This window comes from Streptopelia decaocto (assembly GCF_964273445.1).
Source record: "Streptopelia decaocto genome assembly, chromosome: 2".
Taxonomy (NCBI): domain Eukaryota; kingdom Metazoa; phylum Chordata; class Aves; order Columbiformes; family Columbidae; genus Streptopelia; species Streptopelia decaocto.
The window spans coordinates 8,773-22,562 of NC_138655.1; positions in this window are offsets into that span (position 1 = coordinate 8,773).

The window sequence follows — 13,790 nt, forward strand, 5'->3', positions numbered from 1 at the left end:
ACAGCGCACCGCACGCTCAAGGATCGCCCCTGTAATCGAGCGTGCATGTGACTCACGCTTCTTGGTATTTATTACGTCTACCTATTGGATATTCATTTGCTCCCAGCGCTTAGTTAATGCATTAGACGGAAGCTCTTTCCATAACCCCACCCTTCGCTGGCAGTCCCTCCTTGGTGTGCCAGCGTGTCCACCAAGGGTCTCCAGCGGTCCCCGGTGCCCCCCCGCCCCGGTGTCGGCTTCTCGACCTCATTTCTTGAGCACGCCCACTGTCATTTTGTGCTGCTACTCAAGTAGCTCCTTCTCCATTCAGTGGAACGTTCCATTTTCCCAGCCTGCGAGCCAAGGACAGCCCGCTTTGCCCCACCTCCAGTCCCTGTAGAGCCAGTTTTTCTCTGTTAGGTTTCTGTTACGTTAGGCCTGGTCTTGCTACCTTATGCCGAGATTTTTGTTCCTCCTATCAACGGGAAGCAAGAGGGAGAGCAACAGGCAAAACCGATGGCAGAGCGAGAGAGACCGCGGGGAGCACAGGGGGCTGGAGGAAGAAAGAGAGGAATGAGGAGCCCCCCCGAGAGACGGAGGGCAGGCAAAAAACAACAAAAAAAGAGAAAAACGGGGCGGGGGGCAGCACGAAGGCTCAGAACAGGAACGCGGACGGGAACAGCGCCGTACAGAATGAAGAAAGCCAGCAACGCTGAGCACGACAAAGGCACAGAGAGAGAAGACGAAGGGAGGGAGGAAGGAAAGAGAAAGACAGGAAGGTCGGGGGACAGAGCAGCACGTACAGACACAGAGAGGAAGAGAACAGCGCGGGGACACACAGACGAGAGCGCAGCGGGGGACACGCACACGGACGAGAGCGCAGCGGGGGGACGGACACGGACACACGAGAGCGCAGCGGGGGGACGGACACGGACACGAGAGCGCAGCGGGGACAAGAGAACAGCGGGGACAAGAACGGGCCAGAGAAAGCGTGGGGAAAAAGGAGACGGAGGGGCAGGGAGGCACCAGGACACAGAAGCCGGGGACGAGGCCCGAGGGCCAGGGACTCACAGCGGCTCTCGCTTTCGGTGGCTGCCAGGAGGCTTCTAACAGCTCAGACGCTCCTGTCCCCTCCTCTCCTCCCTCGGGGCGCTCGGCCGTCCTCAGCCTAGGAGAACACGGTGGGGTGTCAGGGCTGCTACGAGACGAGGCTTCGGGGACACGGAGCCTCGCTGGCTCGCTCGCCACGCAGCCGTCCCGCTCCGGGATACGCGCACGGACCTGCCGCGCACGTTGACGGCCTGGCCCGCTGCACGCCACGCAGAGGGACCCTTCGCCACCCGGAGAGAGGGGCTCCCTCTCTTGCCCGCCGCAGGAAGCAGACGTCGGGCCAACGGACCCGCATTTCTTCCTCTTTACCTCTCTGGCTCCAGCCGCGGCAGCACCCGTCCCTTTTCCCGACGCGCTGCCAGACGAGCCTCGCCAGCCCGAGGCGGGCGCAGCCGACGGCATCCCCGGGGTGGCAGCGAACGGCCGCATCCTCAGCGTGGCCTCTGGGAGAGGGAAAGAAGAAGCAGCAGCCGTTAGCACCGTAGCTCACCCCTGCCTGAGCCTGCTCCTTCTGCACGGGCCACCGGAGAGGTGCCGAGGGCCGGCCTGCCGCCTTCACCGTGGGGCTCGGGAGCGGCCCGGGAACACGGGACGGCTTCGCAGGAGCTGCCGCGGCTGGGGGCGGCTGCACGGGGCGAGCGGGGCCGCGGGAGGAGGCTCAGGGGGAGCTCTGGCGAGCTGGGGACGCACCCGGCATCTGCCCCCGGCCGGCTGTCGCCTCCTGCTCCTCTGCGGCACGCTGGCCAATACACTGACAATACACCTATTAGTTAAATAGAAACTAAGCACTCTGCTTCTAAACAACGTGTTACTTAACCTTCCGTCTCCCTCCTCTCATGCAGAAGGATCTAAAAGGTGAAAAATATCCCCTCCGCGTGCAGGGGGTCAGAAAGCATTTCCCTCACATCAACTGGTTAACGAGGGTACGAGTTCTTTAACTTCATCACAGCATACACTAACTTGGCAGCTTCTCTTGAATTCCCCCCTTTGCAATATACTTGCAAGTTCTTTGGCAGTATAAATCTACCAAATATTATCACCTCCTGCTGTGGTACAGCACAATTATTTGTTACCCACTAGCAGTACCAAACAGAACACTGTAGCATAACGTAAGTCAAAACGACTAGCATCAACATCAGAGTCATAAGATCAACGCTGACGGAGCTGTGAAGCCGCAGCTCCTGCCGGTTCTGACGGTTCTTTCTTATCTGGCACCTCTGATTGCTTGTGTTTCTTATCTGGCACCTCTGGCTGCTTCGGGGCAAACAGCGTCCCTGCCCCCTGGCCGTGCGCTGCAGTACCCGAGTTTCGCCACAGGGCGGAGACACTGAAACCCGCCGCGGCAGCCCCGGGCGAGTGGTCGCGCCGCGTGTCGCGGGAATCCCGAAAAAAAAAACCCAAAAAACAAAGGCAACAAAACAAAAAAGCACACGGAGAGCCGCGGCACGAAAGCCGCGCCTACAGGACACGGAACCCGCCGCGCCTCGCCCCGAGCTCCCGCCGAAGCGGCGCCCCACCACCGAGCCTGCAACCGCGCCTCAGCTCCGCTTTTAAACGTGCCCCCACTAACGGGGGCTGCGCCGCTCCCGGAGGGACTGCCGGACCGGGCACGGGCGCTGCGCCGGAGGGAGACGCGGCTCCAGCCCGCAAGCCTTCAGCGCACCTGCCCTCGGGCTCGCACGCCGCCCACCAGCTTCCCCAGCTCGGCCGTAGGGGCGGGGGGGAAACGGAGCCCATCCCGCTCCCCCCGTTCCAACGGCACGGTCCCCGTGGCTGCACTCACCTGCCGCGTCTCTCGCCGCTCCGTTCCCCTCGCGCTCTCCCGCCGGGCTCCGCGGGCACCGACCCCGCCGGCCGCAGCGAGCGCTCCGCAGCAGCCCCGACCCCCGTTCCCGTTCGCTCCCGGTTACCCCCCCCAACCGAGGCGCTCGCGGTTTGGACATGCGCAGTAGGGATACCGCAGCACCCGCCCCTTGCCGCGTCCCGGTTGGCTGCCTAGGACACGTCAATCACCTCTCTCGCCGCCTATCAGCGCTCGCTATTGGAGCATGCGCAGTAGGGAGACCGCAACGCCCGCCTCTTCGGCAACATCATTGGCTGCCGGCCGCACGCCAATCACCATGTTCTCCGCCTATCAGCGCTCGCTCTTTGGGGCATGCGCAGTACGGACCCTGCAAAGCCCGCCCCTCTGGCAACCTGATAGGCGGACAGAGTGGCAACTGACGTGCCTAGGCAGCCAACCAGCGCTCCGCCCCTCCAGCCCTCCTGCCCTCCCGCGCCATCTGATTGGCCCGCTCTGAATCCTCTCAATCCTCACCCGCACGGCCTCTCCTTGGGCAAAAAACATGCCCGAACACTAGGGAGCCGTGGGGAAACCAGTGAGAGACAAGACGGACAGCAGCAACGGCAAGTGCAATCTGGCTTCAATTCTGATCGTGCACTTCAAAGCCTCTCTCAGTCCTACCAATGACTGCTCCTTTTCTGGAAGGACAAACTTTCTTACCTGAACATCCTAAATTGAAGACTCCACGGAACAGAACGGGTATTGAGCCGCAGGACAACGTGCCATCGATTTACACTAATGGGGAAAAAAAACCCTAGAAGTCAACCCCAAATTTAAAATTGCACGTGTCTTTTCCAAGCAGAATGAGCCTGTGATTCCACAAAAAAGGAGGGCAAAGAGCAGGTCAGCTTATCAGAGAAAGACAGTGACAGGGAGCCAGACAAGGTGACACAGAGAGAGGGAGAGCGAGGCAAACGGGACGGAGAGGCCAAAATGAGCGCTCCACAGCCTCCCCCCCCTCGCCCCGAGACACCACGGACGCGTTGGCCAGGCAGGCAGCTGTTCAAAGGGGATTGAGTCGGCGCACTCTGATTGGCTGCTTTACACCCCACCGCGCCGTCCTCCTATTGGATGCGCCTTCCGCGGTCCGCGCCCAGGTGCCCGCCTCACGTCGGACCTGACTGAAGACTGCGCACTTTGGGCATGCGCAGTACGGACACCCCAACGCCCGCCCCTCCGGCAACCTGATTGGCTGCCTACGCACATCAATTGCCATTCTCCCCGCCTATCAGCGCTCCGCCCCTCCAGCCCTCCCGAGCGATCTGATTGGCCCATTCTGAAACCTCACCATTTAGAAACAGCCGCTACTTAGTGGTTCCTTTTTACTTCTCTTAAAAAAAAAAAAAAAAAAAAAAAAAAAAAAAAAAAAGTAACGTTTTGACTCCGTTTGGTTCTGAGCTTTGTTGCCTCCAATCTCATGGCTCTGTTATAATTTAAATACTAAACACTCCCCATTACTTTCCAATGCTGTTTAAAATCTAAAGCTTCCTTACTTTGTTTCCTCTGCAGTCATTCGTGCCTGCAGTTTATTTCATAACGGTTGTGCAAATGGAGCTACCAATGACTCCACATTAGTTTTCTGCCTTTACCATTTCAAAGGAATTCCAAACAATGTGGTTTTTAAACTAGGATGCAGATTGGGAATAACTGCTGCCTAGTTCACCAACAAGTAATAGCTGAAATTAAATTCAGTTATTGCTCACGCCTAAATAATTTCATTTATTTACACTTTAACATTTTTATCATTACATTACTACCAGCCGGATTAACTAGCACACATTATTTTTTATTATAAACTAGAGATTTTTTCTCCACAGGTATTACTTCCAATTAGTGCTCCAGTATTTATATTCCACTCTTTTAAATTTTACTACATCAATTGGAGATAATTACTGTCTGCAGAGTTTTGAGTAACAGCTAGAGTAGATGACAGGCATTATTTACTCCCAAAGACTCTTCTGGTTACTCTTATTCACGTTTTCATTCTAAATGTCTTACAGTAAGTAAGTAGTTACAACAATAAAACACCAGGGCCTTGGCATTTCCAGGAAAACCCACCGCAGCGCCTCGACGCGTCCAGAGATCGTCGGTGCCGGCTCTGCCAACGACGCGCCCAACCAGCCCCACGGTTGGGTGCCGGCTCACCACACTTCGGGTGCCGGCTCTGCAGGTGCTGAGACATTCAAGATTGGTTTTGTATATTTTGTATTATTTTCTCTATTCTTATCAGTAGCATTAGTAAAACATTGTTAATATTTCCAGCTCTCTTCTCTCTGTCCTTCTCCCCCTCCCGATCGCCTGTCAGAAAAGGAAAACAGCCCCAGCGGGCAGCTCATTACTTTAAAATGCCATTCACATACGTACATACCAGAGCCCCCAAACCCGGGGGGGGCAGCGCCCCGAACAGCCACAGCCACGTCCCACAGGCCGGCAGCCACCCCCCGGCACGCTGGGGACGGACGACGGTGCCGCGTCTCCCGCTCCGGCGCTGCTCCCGCCACCGGGGCTGGGGGTCTGCTGAGCATGGGGCGGTCACAGCTCCCCCTGAAACACAGCAATTCCACATGAGAGTTCTTGAAACATAGCCCCTCGTTTTGCACGTTTCCAGAAAGCATTTCTTATGTCAACTGCCTGATGACAGGCTTGTCTTTTGTAACTTAATCACGCTCTACATTAATTTAGCAGCTTCTCTTGAATTCCCCCCTTTGCAATATACTTGCAAATTCTTTGGCAGTATAAATCTACAAAATAGTATCACCTCGTGCTGTGGTACAGCACAATTATTTGTTACCCACTAGCAGTGCCAAACAGAACACTGTAGCATAATGTAAGTCAAAATGGCTCGCATCAAAATCAGACTCATAAGATCAACGCTGATGGAGCTGCGAAGCCGCAGCTCCTGCCGGTTCTGACGGTTCTTTCTTATCTGGCACCTCTGACTGCTTGTGTTTCTTGTCTGGCACCTCGGGCTGCTTCGGGGCAAACAGCGTCTCTGCCCCCTGGCCGTGCGCTGCAGTACCCGAGTTTCGCCACAGGGCGGCAGCACTGAGGCGCGCCGCGGCACCGCATTGGGGAGGCCGGGTGCAGCACCGCGCTTTGTCCACAGGACGGCGACACTGAGACCCGCCGCGGCACAAATGGCATTTCTGTCCCCCCAGAAATCCTGGGTCCCTCCGGAACTCCTGGGTCCCCTCCGGAACTCCTGGGTCCCCTCCGGAACTCCTGGGGGAAAAAAGCATGCCCCTCGCGGTGGGGGGCTGTGCTGGTTTTGTTACAAAACAAGCTTCTCTTTTAGTGAATTTGCCTGTCAGCTAAAGCTTCATATTAGCTGCATTTTCCTGGAGAACCAGATACGTGTTGTGGTAAACAGAGCAATGGAATGCTAACTTGTTGCTAAGGTCAGATTCACATCTTGCAAGAGGGGCAACAAGAAACAGGTGACCGAGAAACTGACCGTGTATAACATCCCATTCACGTGAATACTTCATATAAAAGTGGGACATCGTGAGGATCTTGTCCTCTTTGCCCTTTTTCGTCCCTTCTGCTTATGGCGACATTAGGCGAGTAAGCTTGTGAGGGGGCCAGAGGCAAAGGGACGTGCCCTGAGGAGAACAAATCAAAAGGTTCTTACCTCTGAGAACCCCGCGGGTCACACGGCGTCTCTGCACCGGCACCTGCCCCCGGCCGGCTGGCGCCTCCTGCTCCTCTGCACTCCTCCAGATGCCCTCCTCAGCTTTAATGGGTTTTCCTTTCCCCAAAATATTACTAGACATTTTTGATGGTGACAGCCATGACTCAGATACCTCAGTAGAGAAAAGGAAGTTCCATTTATTTGATGTGTGCTTGCATTTTTCAGCTCAGAATTTAAAAATGCTAATAGAGAGCTTGGCCCTCAATATACTTTTTAACGGAAATTATGTGAATATACTACATATTAGAGCAGCCTCTTGACATCAGGAAGGAGACCTGTCTTAACAGTTATGCTGCTGAAGAACATTAAATGAACAATATACATCTTGTCCTGTTAAAGGGCTTTACAGAAGACCATAATAAAGTTTTCTGTGAGATGTGGCTCTGGGCTGGTTCAGACCATCTCTTCCCCAGTCCATCTCTCCTTTAAGTACCAGAAATAAGCTTCCACACGAACAAGGGGTGGTTTAGGAAAAGTCAACAGACTAGGAGGCATTTATATGAAAAGCACTTAAATTATCTAATCTCTGTAGCTCATTTAAGGACTGCTAGGGAAAGAGAAGGTAGAGATAAAGAAACTTAATGAGGTCAGGCCAAAAAATCAACACATGATCAGCAATCAAATGCTTGCTAACTGCTGCCTGGTCACTGTAAGTGATGAGTTTGACAGTTTCTCAAGAAGGGAGACCATTACAAAAATAGTAAGAACGTTCCACTAAAAAAAACCCCACTGAGCCAGTATTAAAGCCATAGTAAACAGTGAAAGCCTAGTAAAGCACTGTTAGTCATTGCTAAAGTATCGCTAAGCAACCCTTTAGCCTCCTCAGGACCAGATCAGCTTAATCACAGCAATAACTCACAGCCCCTCAGCCCTGCTTGCAAGGTTTAGTTTGAAGGGCTGTGTAATTTCCTCTGACACTCGAGTGAGAGTAGCCACTCCAACTCCCAGCCCCTACAGGACTGCAGATCCCAGGGGTTCCAGAAGCCAGGCTGCAGGACACAGCAGCCAACTCATCCTAAAAGACACACAATGTTAATTCATCCTCACACTTCAGTTCTTTGCTGGTTGATAATCAGCAGCTGATACCCATTTCAGTACTGATTTAAAGGAGCTCAGCCTTGTTCTTGCCCAAAGCTAGACTAGCTGCAGTCAAGATTTCTGCTAAAACTGGATTTAACTCCAGTAAAAGACTGAAACCAGGGAACTCCTGGGCACAGACCTCATTGGACTATTGCTCTGAGGTGACAGCTTACTGCTAGGCATTGCTACCATTTCCCATCTTTATTTTGTATGCCATTTACATCTGTACCATCTCAGCAGGACCTCCAGAGTGGTCCTTCCCTGTATATTAGTAATAAATCACCCACCAGAGTGAATTCAACCAGGGTGCCAGCCCACTTGGTCTAGTCTCTAAAGCAAGCTCCAAAGAAAGACAAAAGGAATAAGTGACTTGACCATCACCAACCTGATGTGAAACTCAGTGTGATGAGAGGTCAATTAGAGAAGAGCACTAATAAACTGATACTTCAAAAAAAGCCAAGGAGCCTGAGAAAAACAAGTTAAGCAAGTCTTGCAGGTATCCCTAGTGCTGCCCACCCTGTGGTCCCAGGCGCTGGGGAAGCAGCATCCGGCAACACATCCACTTTCCCAGACTGCAGCCAACAACACGGGGAGTTCCCAGACACCTTCCCAGCCTTTCTTTGCCTCCATCTGAACGTCATTCTCAGATTAGCATAGCTATACTAACAACCAAGCTCCTCAGCCTACACAGTGCTTTGACAAAGGTACAGCCACTTTCATCTCCAGTCTGACAGATGTGGTTTGTCACCAGCTAGACCCACAGCGTGGTTTTAACGAGCCGTGAGGATTTACTCCTGTAGTTATCTGCTTCCCTTGGCAAGGTGATCGTTTCCCGTGAACCAGAATTACTTGTTCACTCCAAAAGTTTAAGTCCATGCCTACAAGAGACATATTTGCTCACAGTAATTTTTATAACAGGAAAATAAAGAGATGGGGGGCAGTATTGCTTTTTAGTGAAATCAGGGTGACAGCTACAGAAATACATACTCAGATATTGCGCCTTTGTCAGAATTACCATTTCAGAGCAGGAAAGAGGCGCCATAGAAGTCAGAAACCATTATATATTATCTTTGCTTGAGGAAGATCCCAAAAAACTCATGCCCTTTCATAGAGCTTGATGTCTGAGGCAGATGGGGCCAGCTCATGTACTCTTACTCACATGGATGAAGAAATGCTCTCCCACCAACACGACGGTCTGGGGGAACTCCTCCCTAATTTAAACAATGCAACTCCCAGCTCACGAAGAAAGAGTTCCTTTCTTTACTTCCTGAAAAGACAATGCACATAAGCAACATACAAGGTGGTTTAGCTTCATTACAGCGACTGCTCCAGATGCTCCCTGAGGGAAAGGAACCAAGAGCAACCCCAGTGAGGGCTCTGCCCAGCTCCCACAGAGCCCAGACACAGCAAACAGAACCACCAAGGGATGAACAGGCCCAGGGCCACCCAAGGAACCCAGTCAGGAGCAAATGCAGACAGGACCAGACAAGCCACAACACACACGCAAGGGGCCACCCAGGAGACACCTACCGACAGCATCAGTCCAAGGAGCACAGGCAACAACAAGGCTGCAGACCAGCACTCCTGCAGCAGAGCTCAAAGAGCAGGTGAGAGCCCTGGGCTGAGCTTAAATAGGATCCAGGGCCTGTGGTCAGGCTGTGGGTGAGGTCCCAGGTGAAGCTGCTCAGACCCATTAAGTCCACCTGACACATAGACCTGCTGATATACGGTGCATTAAGCCATACTGATTTATTCCTGTGTAAGACCAAAAGCAGACACCCGTCACATATCAGAACATCTCCCAAAACAACCCCATGATAAAATCCTTTGGCTTCCCTGAACCGTGGGTCTCTGGTTGTGAGCAGCCCATTCTCAGGTTAGACCTCGCCTTGCCTGATGAAAATGCTGGGCTGACAACAGGCAGTGGCAGTGCAGATAAATTTTATGGTTTTTTCTGAGTTCCCAAATTTCTCAGGTTAATGCCACCCCAGAAAAAGCACATCACGCAGTTTAAAAACTAAGCCGCCTCCAGTTGAATTTACTTTCCCGCACACCAGCTCCCCTGGGGCAGAGCTCTGAGGAACAGAAATGCCTGGCTTTAGACAGTCAGATTTGAATAAGGCCGTGATAAATTTATTTTTCCTAAAATCCAGCATGTATAGACAGTGTAGCCCACCCTTCCTTTCACGTCTGCCCTATCTGAGGCTGAGCCATCTTCCTTATATTATCATCTCGTGCTATGGTACAGCACAATTATTTGTTACCCAGTAGCAGTACCAAACAGAACACTGTAGCATAATGTAAGTCAAAATGACTAGCATCAAAATCAGACTCATAAGATCAACGCTGATGGAGCTATGAAGCCGCAGCTCTTGCCGGTTCTGACGGTTCTTTCTTATCTGGCACTTCTGACTGCTTGTGTTTCTTATCTGGCACCTCCGGCTGCTTCGGGGCAAACAGCGTCTCTGCCCCCTGGCCGTGCGCTGCAGTACCCGAGTTTCGCCACAGGGCGGCAGCACTGAGGCGCGCCGCGGCACCGCATTGGGGAGGCCGGGTGCAGCACCGCGCTTTGTCCACAGGACGGCGACACTGAGACCCGCCGCGGCACAAATGGCATTTCTGTCCCCCCAGAAATCCCGGGTCCCTCCTGAACTCCTGGGTCCCCCTCCGGAACTCCTGGGGGAAAAAAACATGCCCCTCGCGGTGGGGGGCTGTGCTGGTTTTGTTACAAAACAAGCTTCTCTTTTAGTGAATTTGCCTGTCAGCTAAAGCTTCATATTAGCTGCATTTTCCTGGAGAACCAGATACGTGTTGTGGTAAACAGAGCACTGGAATGCTAACTTGTTGCTAAGGTCAGATTCACATCTTGCAAGAGGGGCAACAAGAAACAGGTGACCGAGAAACTGACCGACTGTGTATAACATCCCATTCACGTGAATACTTCATATAAAAGTGGGACATCGTGAGGATCTTGTCCTCCTAATGGATATTGGTCTCGAAATTGTAGCCTGGGAAATGAAACGATATGCTGGAAGAATCGAAGCAAAGCAAACCCCTTGGAGGAAATGGGGGATTTAAGGAGATCTTGGCAGAATCCTGCCTCTACCGATGTCAACGAACCATGGAAAGCCCCCGATGGATTATTTTGGATATGTGGGAACAGAGCTTAGAATGAGTTAATGCCTAAATGGAGAGGGTCTTGTACAATAGGGATAATTCAACCAGCATTTTTCCTTTTCCCAAAGGAAAAAGGGAGTCATCTGGGGAAACCTCTGTACGAAACTTTAAAGAGAGAGAAGAGGGGTTTAACAAATGTCCCCATAGGAGGAACGCAAACTTGGAAAGATGATGAATGGCCTGCGAAAAGGATAATTGAATACTATGATCCAGCCACCTGGGCCCAAGATGGAAGCTGGGGATACCGTACCCCAATATACACGCTAAACCGAATTATCCGGTTGCAAGCAGTGGTTGAAATAAGAAGCAACCGGACAGCTGAGGCACTGAATCTCATAGCGAGACAGTTGTCTCAGACCAGGGCTGCAGTGGACCAAAATCGGGTAGCCTTAGATTATCTTTTAGCTGAAGAAGGGGGTGTCTGTGGGAAATGGAATACTTCTGAGTGTTGTTTAGAAATAGATGGTAATGGGGAAGCTATCATGAAAATAGCAGAGGAGATAAAACGAGTTGCGTGTGTCCCAGTACAGAAATGGAATTCTATACTTACCGGCCATTGGTGGGATCACTTCTTTGGGGGAGCTGTTTGTACCGTGTATGATCCCGTGCGTTATTCGGTTAATACATTCAGTATTCCAAGCCATGCAAATCTCAGCCGTGCCTATAGATCCTGAAACGGCAATGCTGCTGGCCAGCCTGAGCAGGGAGCTGTTCGTGCCGGCCAATATCGATACCCCCCTTCGCTCTCTCGCGGGAGAGCAAGTTCTTCAGCTTTCTGGGCAGAAGTCCCTGGAGGTAAAGGTTCAGCTCCCATTACCTGCTGGGCAGTCGTCCCCGCACGCCCGGCTTCACGTACCCCTTGCTTTACGCAAAGCTGCTTCCATCGGTGACCCGGGAGTCTTCGGCATCCTCCGGCGGCCGGTCCTTTCAATCCGCTCCTGCTGTTGCCGAGCATTCGTGGGCCACCGACTGCAGGACGGATCCACTGAGGAAAGAAGCCGCGCCGACAACGTTAGCAGTAGCAATATTTACGTCATTAAACGTTCTAAGGAGGCACCGAGGGAGGGATGTTGTCTGCACACAAACGGGGACCTGACCCCCGTCGGGGGGACGGACGCTGACACGCGGAGACCTGACTGCGAACCCCGCGGGTCACACAGCGTCTCTGCCCCCTGGCAGCTTCTCTTCACAAGCGAGAAGAGAAAACAGGGACAGGTATCTGAAAAAACAAGGCAGAGAACACAGCAGCGGGGGGGACAGAGGAAAAGAGGCCGGAAGAGCACCGAGGAACAGGGCAGAGGAAGAAACAAATCGGCGCGGCGGGGCGGAGACGGAGGAAAAAAGCCCGGCACGGTCAATGGGACAGAGAGGAACGCGGCCACGGGCAGGGAGCGGGACACGGGGACGCAGCGAGAAACCACGGGACGCGGGGAGGTACCAAAACGTCGGCAAAAAAGACTCTTGAACACTGTTCTGAAAGTGTTAAACGGCAGGCAATTTCAATACAGCGCACCGCACGCTCAAGGATCGCCCCTGTAATCGAGCGTGCATGTGACTCACGCTTCTTGGTATTTATTACGTCTACCTATTGGATATTCATTTGCTCCCAGCGCTTAGTTAATGCATTAGACGGAAGCTCTTTCCATAACCCCACCCTTCGCTGGCAGTCCCTCCTTGGTGTGCCAGCGTGTCCACCAAGGGTCTCCAGCGGTCCCCAGTGCCCCCCTGCCCCGGTGTCGGCTTCTCGACCTCATTTCTTGAGCACGCCCACTGTCATTTTGTGCTGCTACTCAAGTAGCTCCTTCTCCATTCAGTGGAACGTTCCATTTTCCCAGCCTGCGAGCCAACCACATCCCGCTTTGCGCCACCTCCAGTCCCTGTAGAGCCAGTTTTTCTCTGTTCGGTTTCTGTTACGTTAGGCCTGGTCTTGCTACCTTATGCCGAGGGCTTTCTAAAAGATTTTTGTCCCTCCTATCAACGGGAAGCAAGAGGGAGAGCAACAGGCAAAACCGATGGCAGAGCGAGAGAGACCGCGGGGAGCACAGGGGGCTGGAGGAAGAAAGAGAGGAATGAGGAGCCCCGCCGAGAGACGGAGGGCAGGGAAAAAACAACAAAAAAAGAGAAAAACGGGGCGGGGGGCAGCACGAAGGCTCAGAACAGGAACGAGGACAGGAACAGCGCCATACAGAACGAAGAACGCCAGCAACGCTGAGCACGACAAAGGCACAGAGAGAGAAGACGAAGGGAGGGAGGAAGGAAAGAGAAAGACAGGAAGGTCGGGGGACAGAGCAGCACGTACAGACACAGAGAGGAAGAGAACAGCGGGGGGACACACACACGAGAGCGCAGCGGGGGGACGGACACACACGAGAGCGCAGCAGGGACAAGAGAACAGCGGGGACAAGAACGGGCCAGAGAAAGCGTGGGGAAAAAGGAGACGGAGGGGCAGGGAGGCACCAGGACACAGAAGCCGGGGACGAGGCCCGAGGGCCAGGGACTCACAGCGGCTCTCGCTTTCGGTGGCTGCCAGGAGGCTTCTAACAGCTCAGACGCTCCTGTCCCCTCCTCTCCTCCCTCGGGGCGCTCGGCCGTCCTCAGCCTAGGAGAACACGGTGGGGTGTCAGGGCTGCTACGAGACGAGGCTTCGGGGACACGGAGCCTCGCTGGCTCGCTCGCCACGCAGCCGTCCCGCTCCGGGATACGCGCACGGACCTGCCGCGCACGTTGACGGCCTGGCCCGCTGCACGCCACGCAGAGGGACCCTTCGCCACCCGGAGAGAGGGGCTCCCTCTCTTGCCCGCCGCAGGAAGCAGACGTCGGGCCGACGGACCCGCATTTCTTCCTCTTTACCTCTCCGGCTCCAGCCGCAGCAGCACCCGTCCACGGACGGGACGCGCTCCCCCGTCCCTT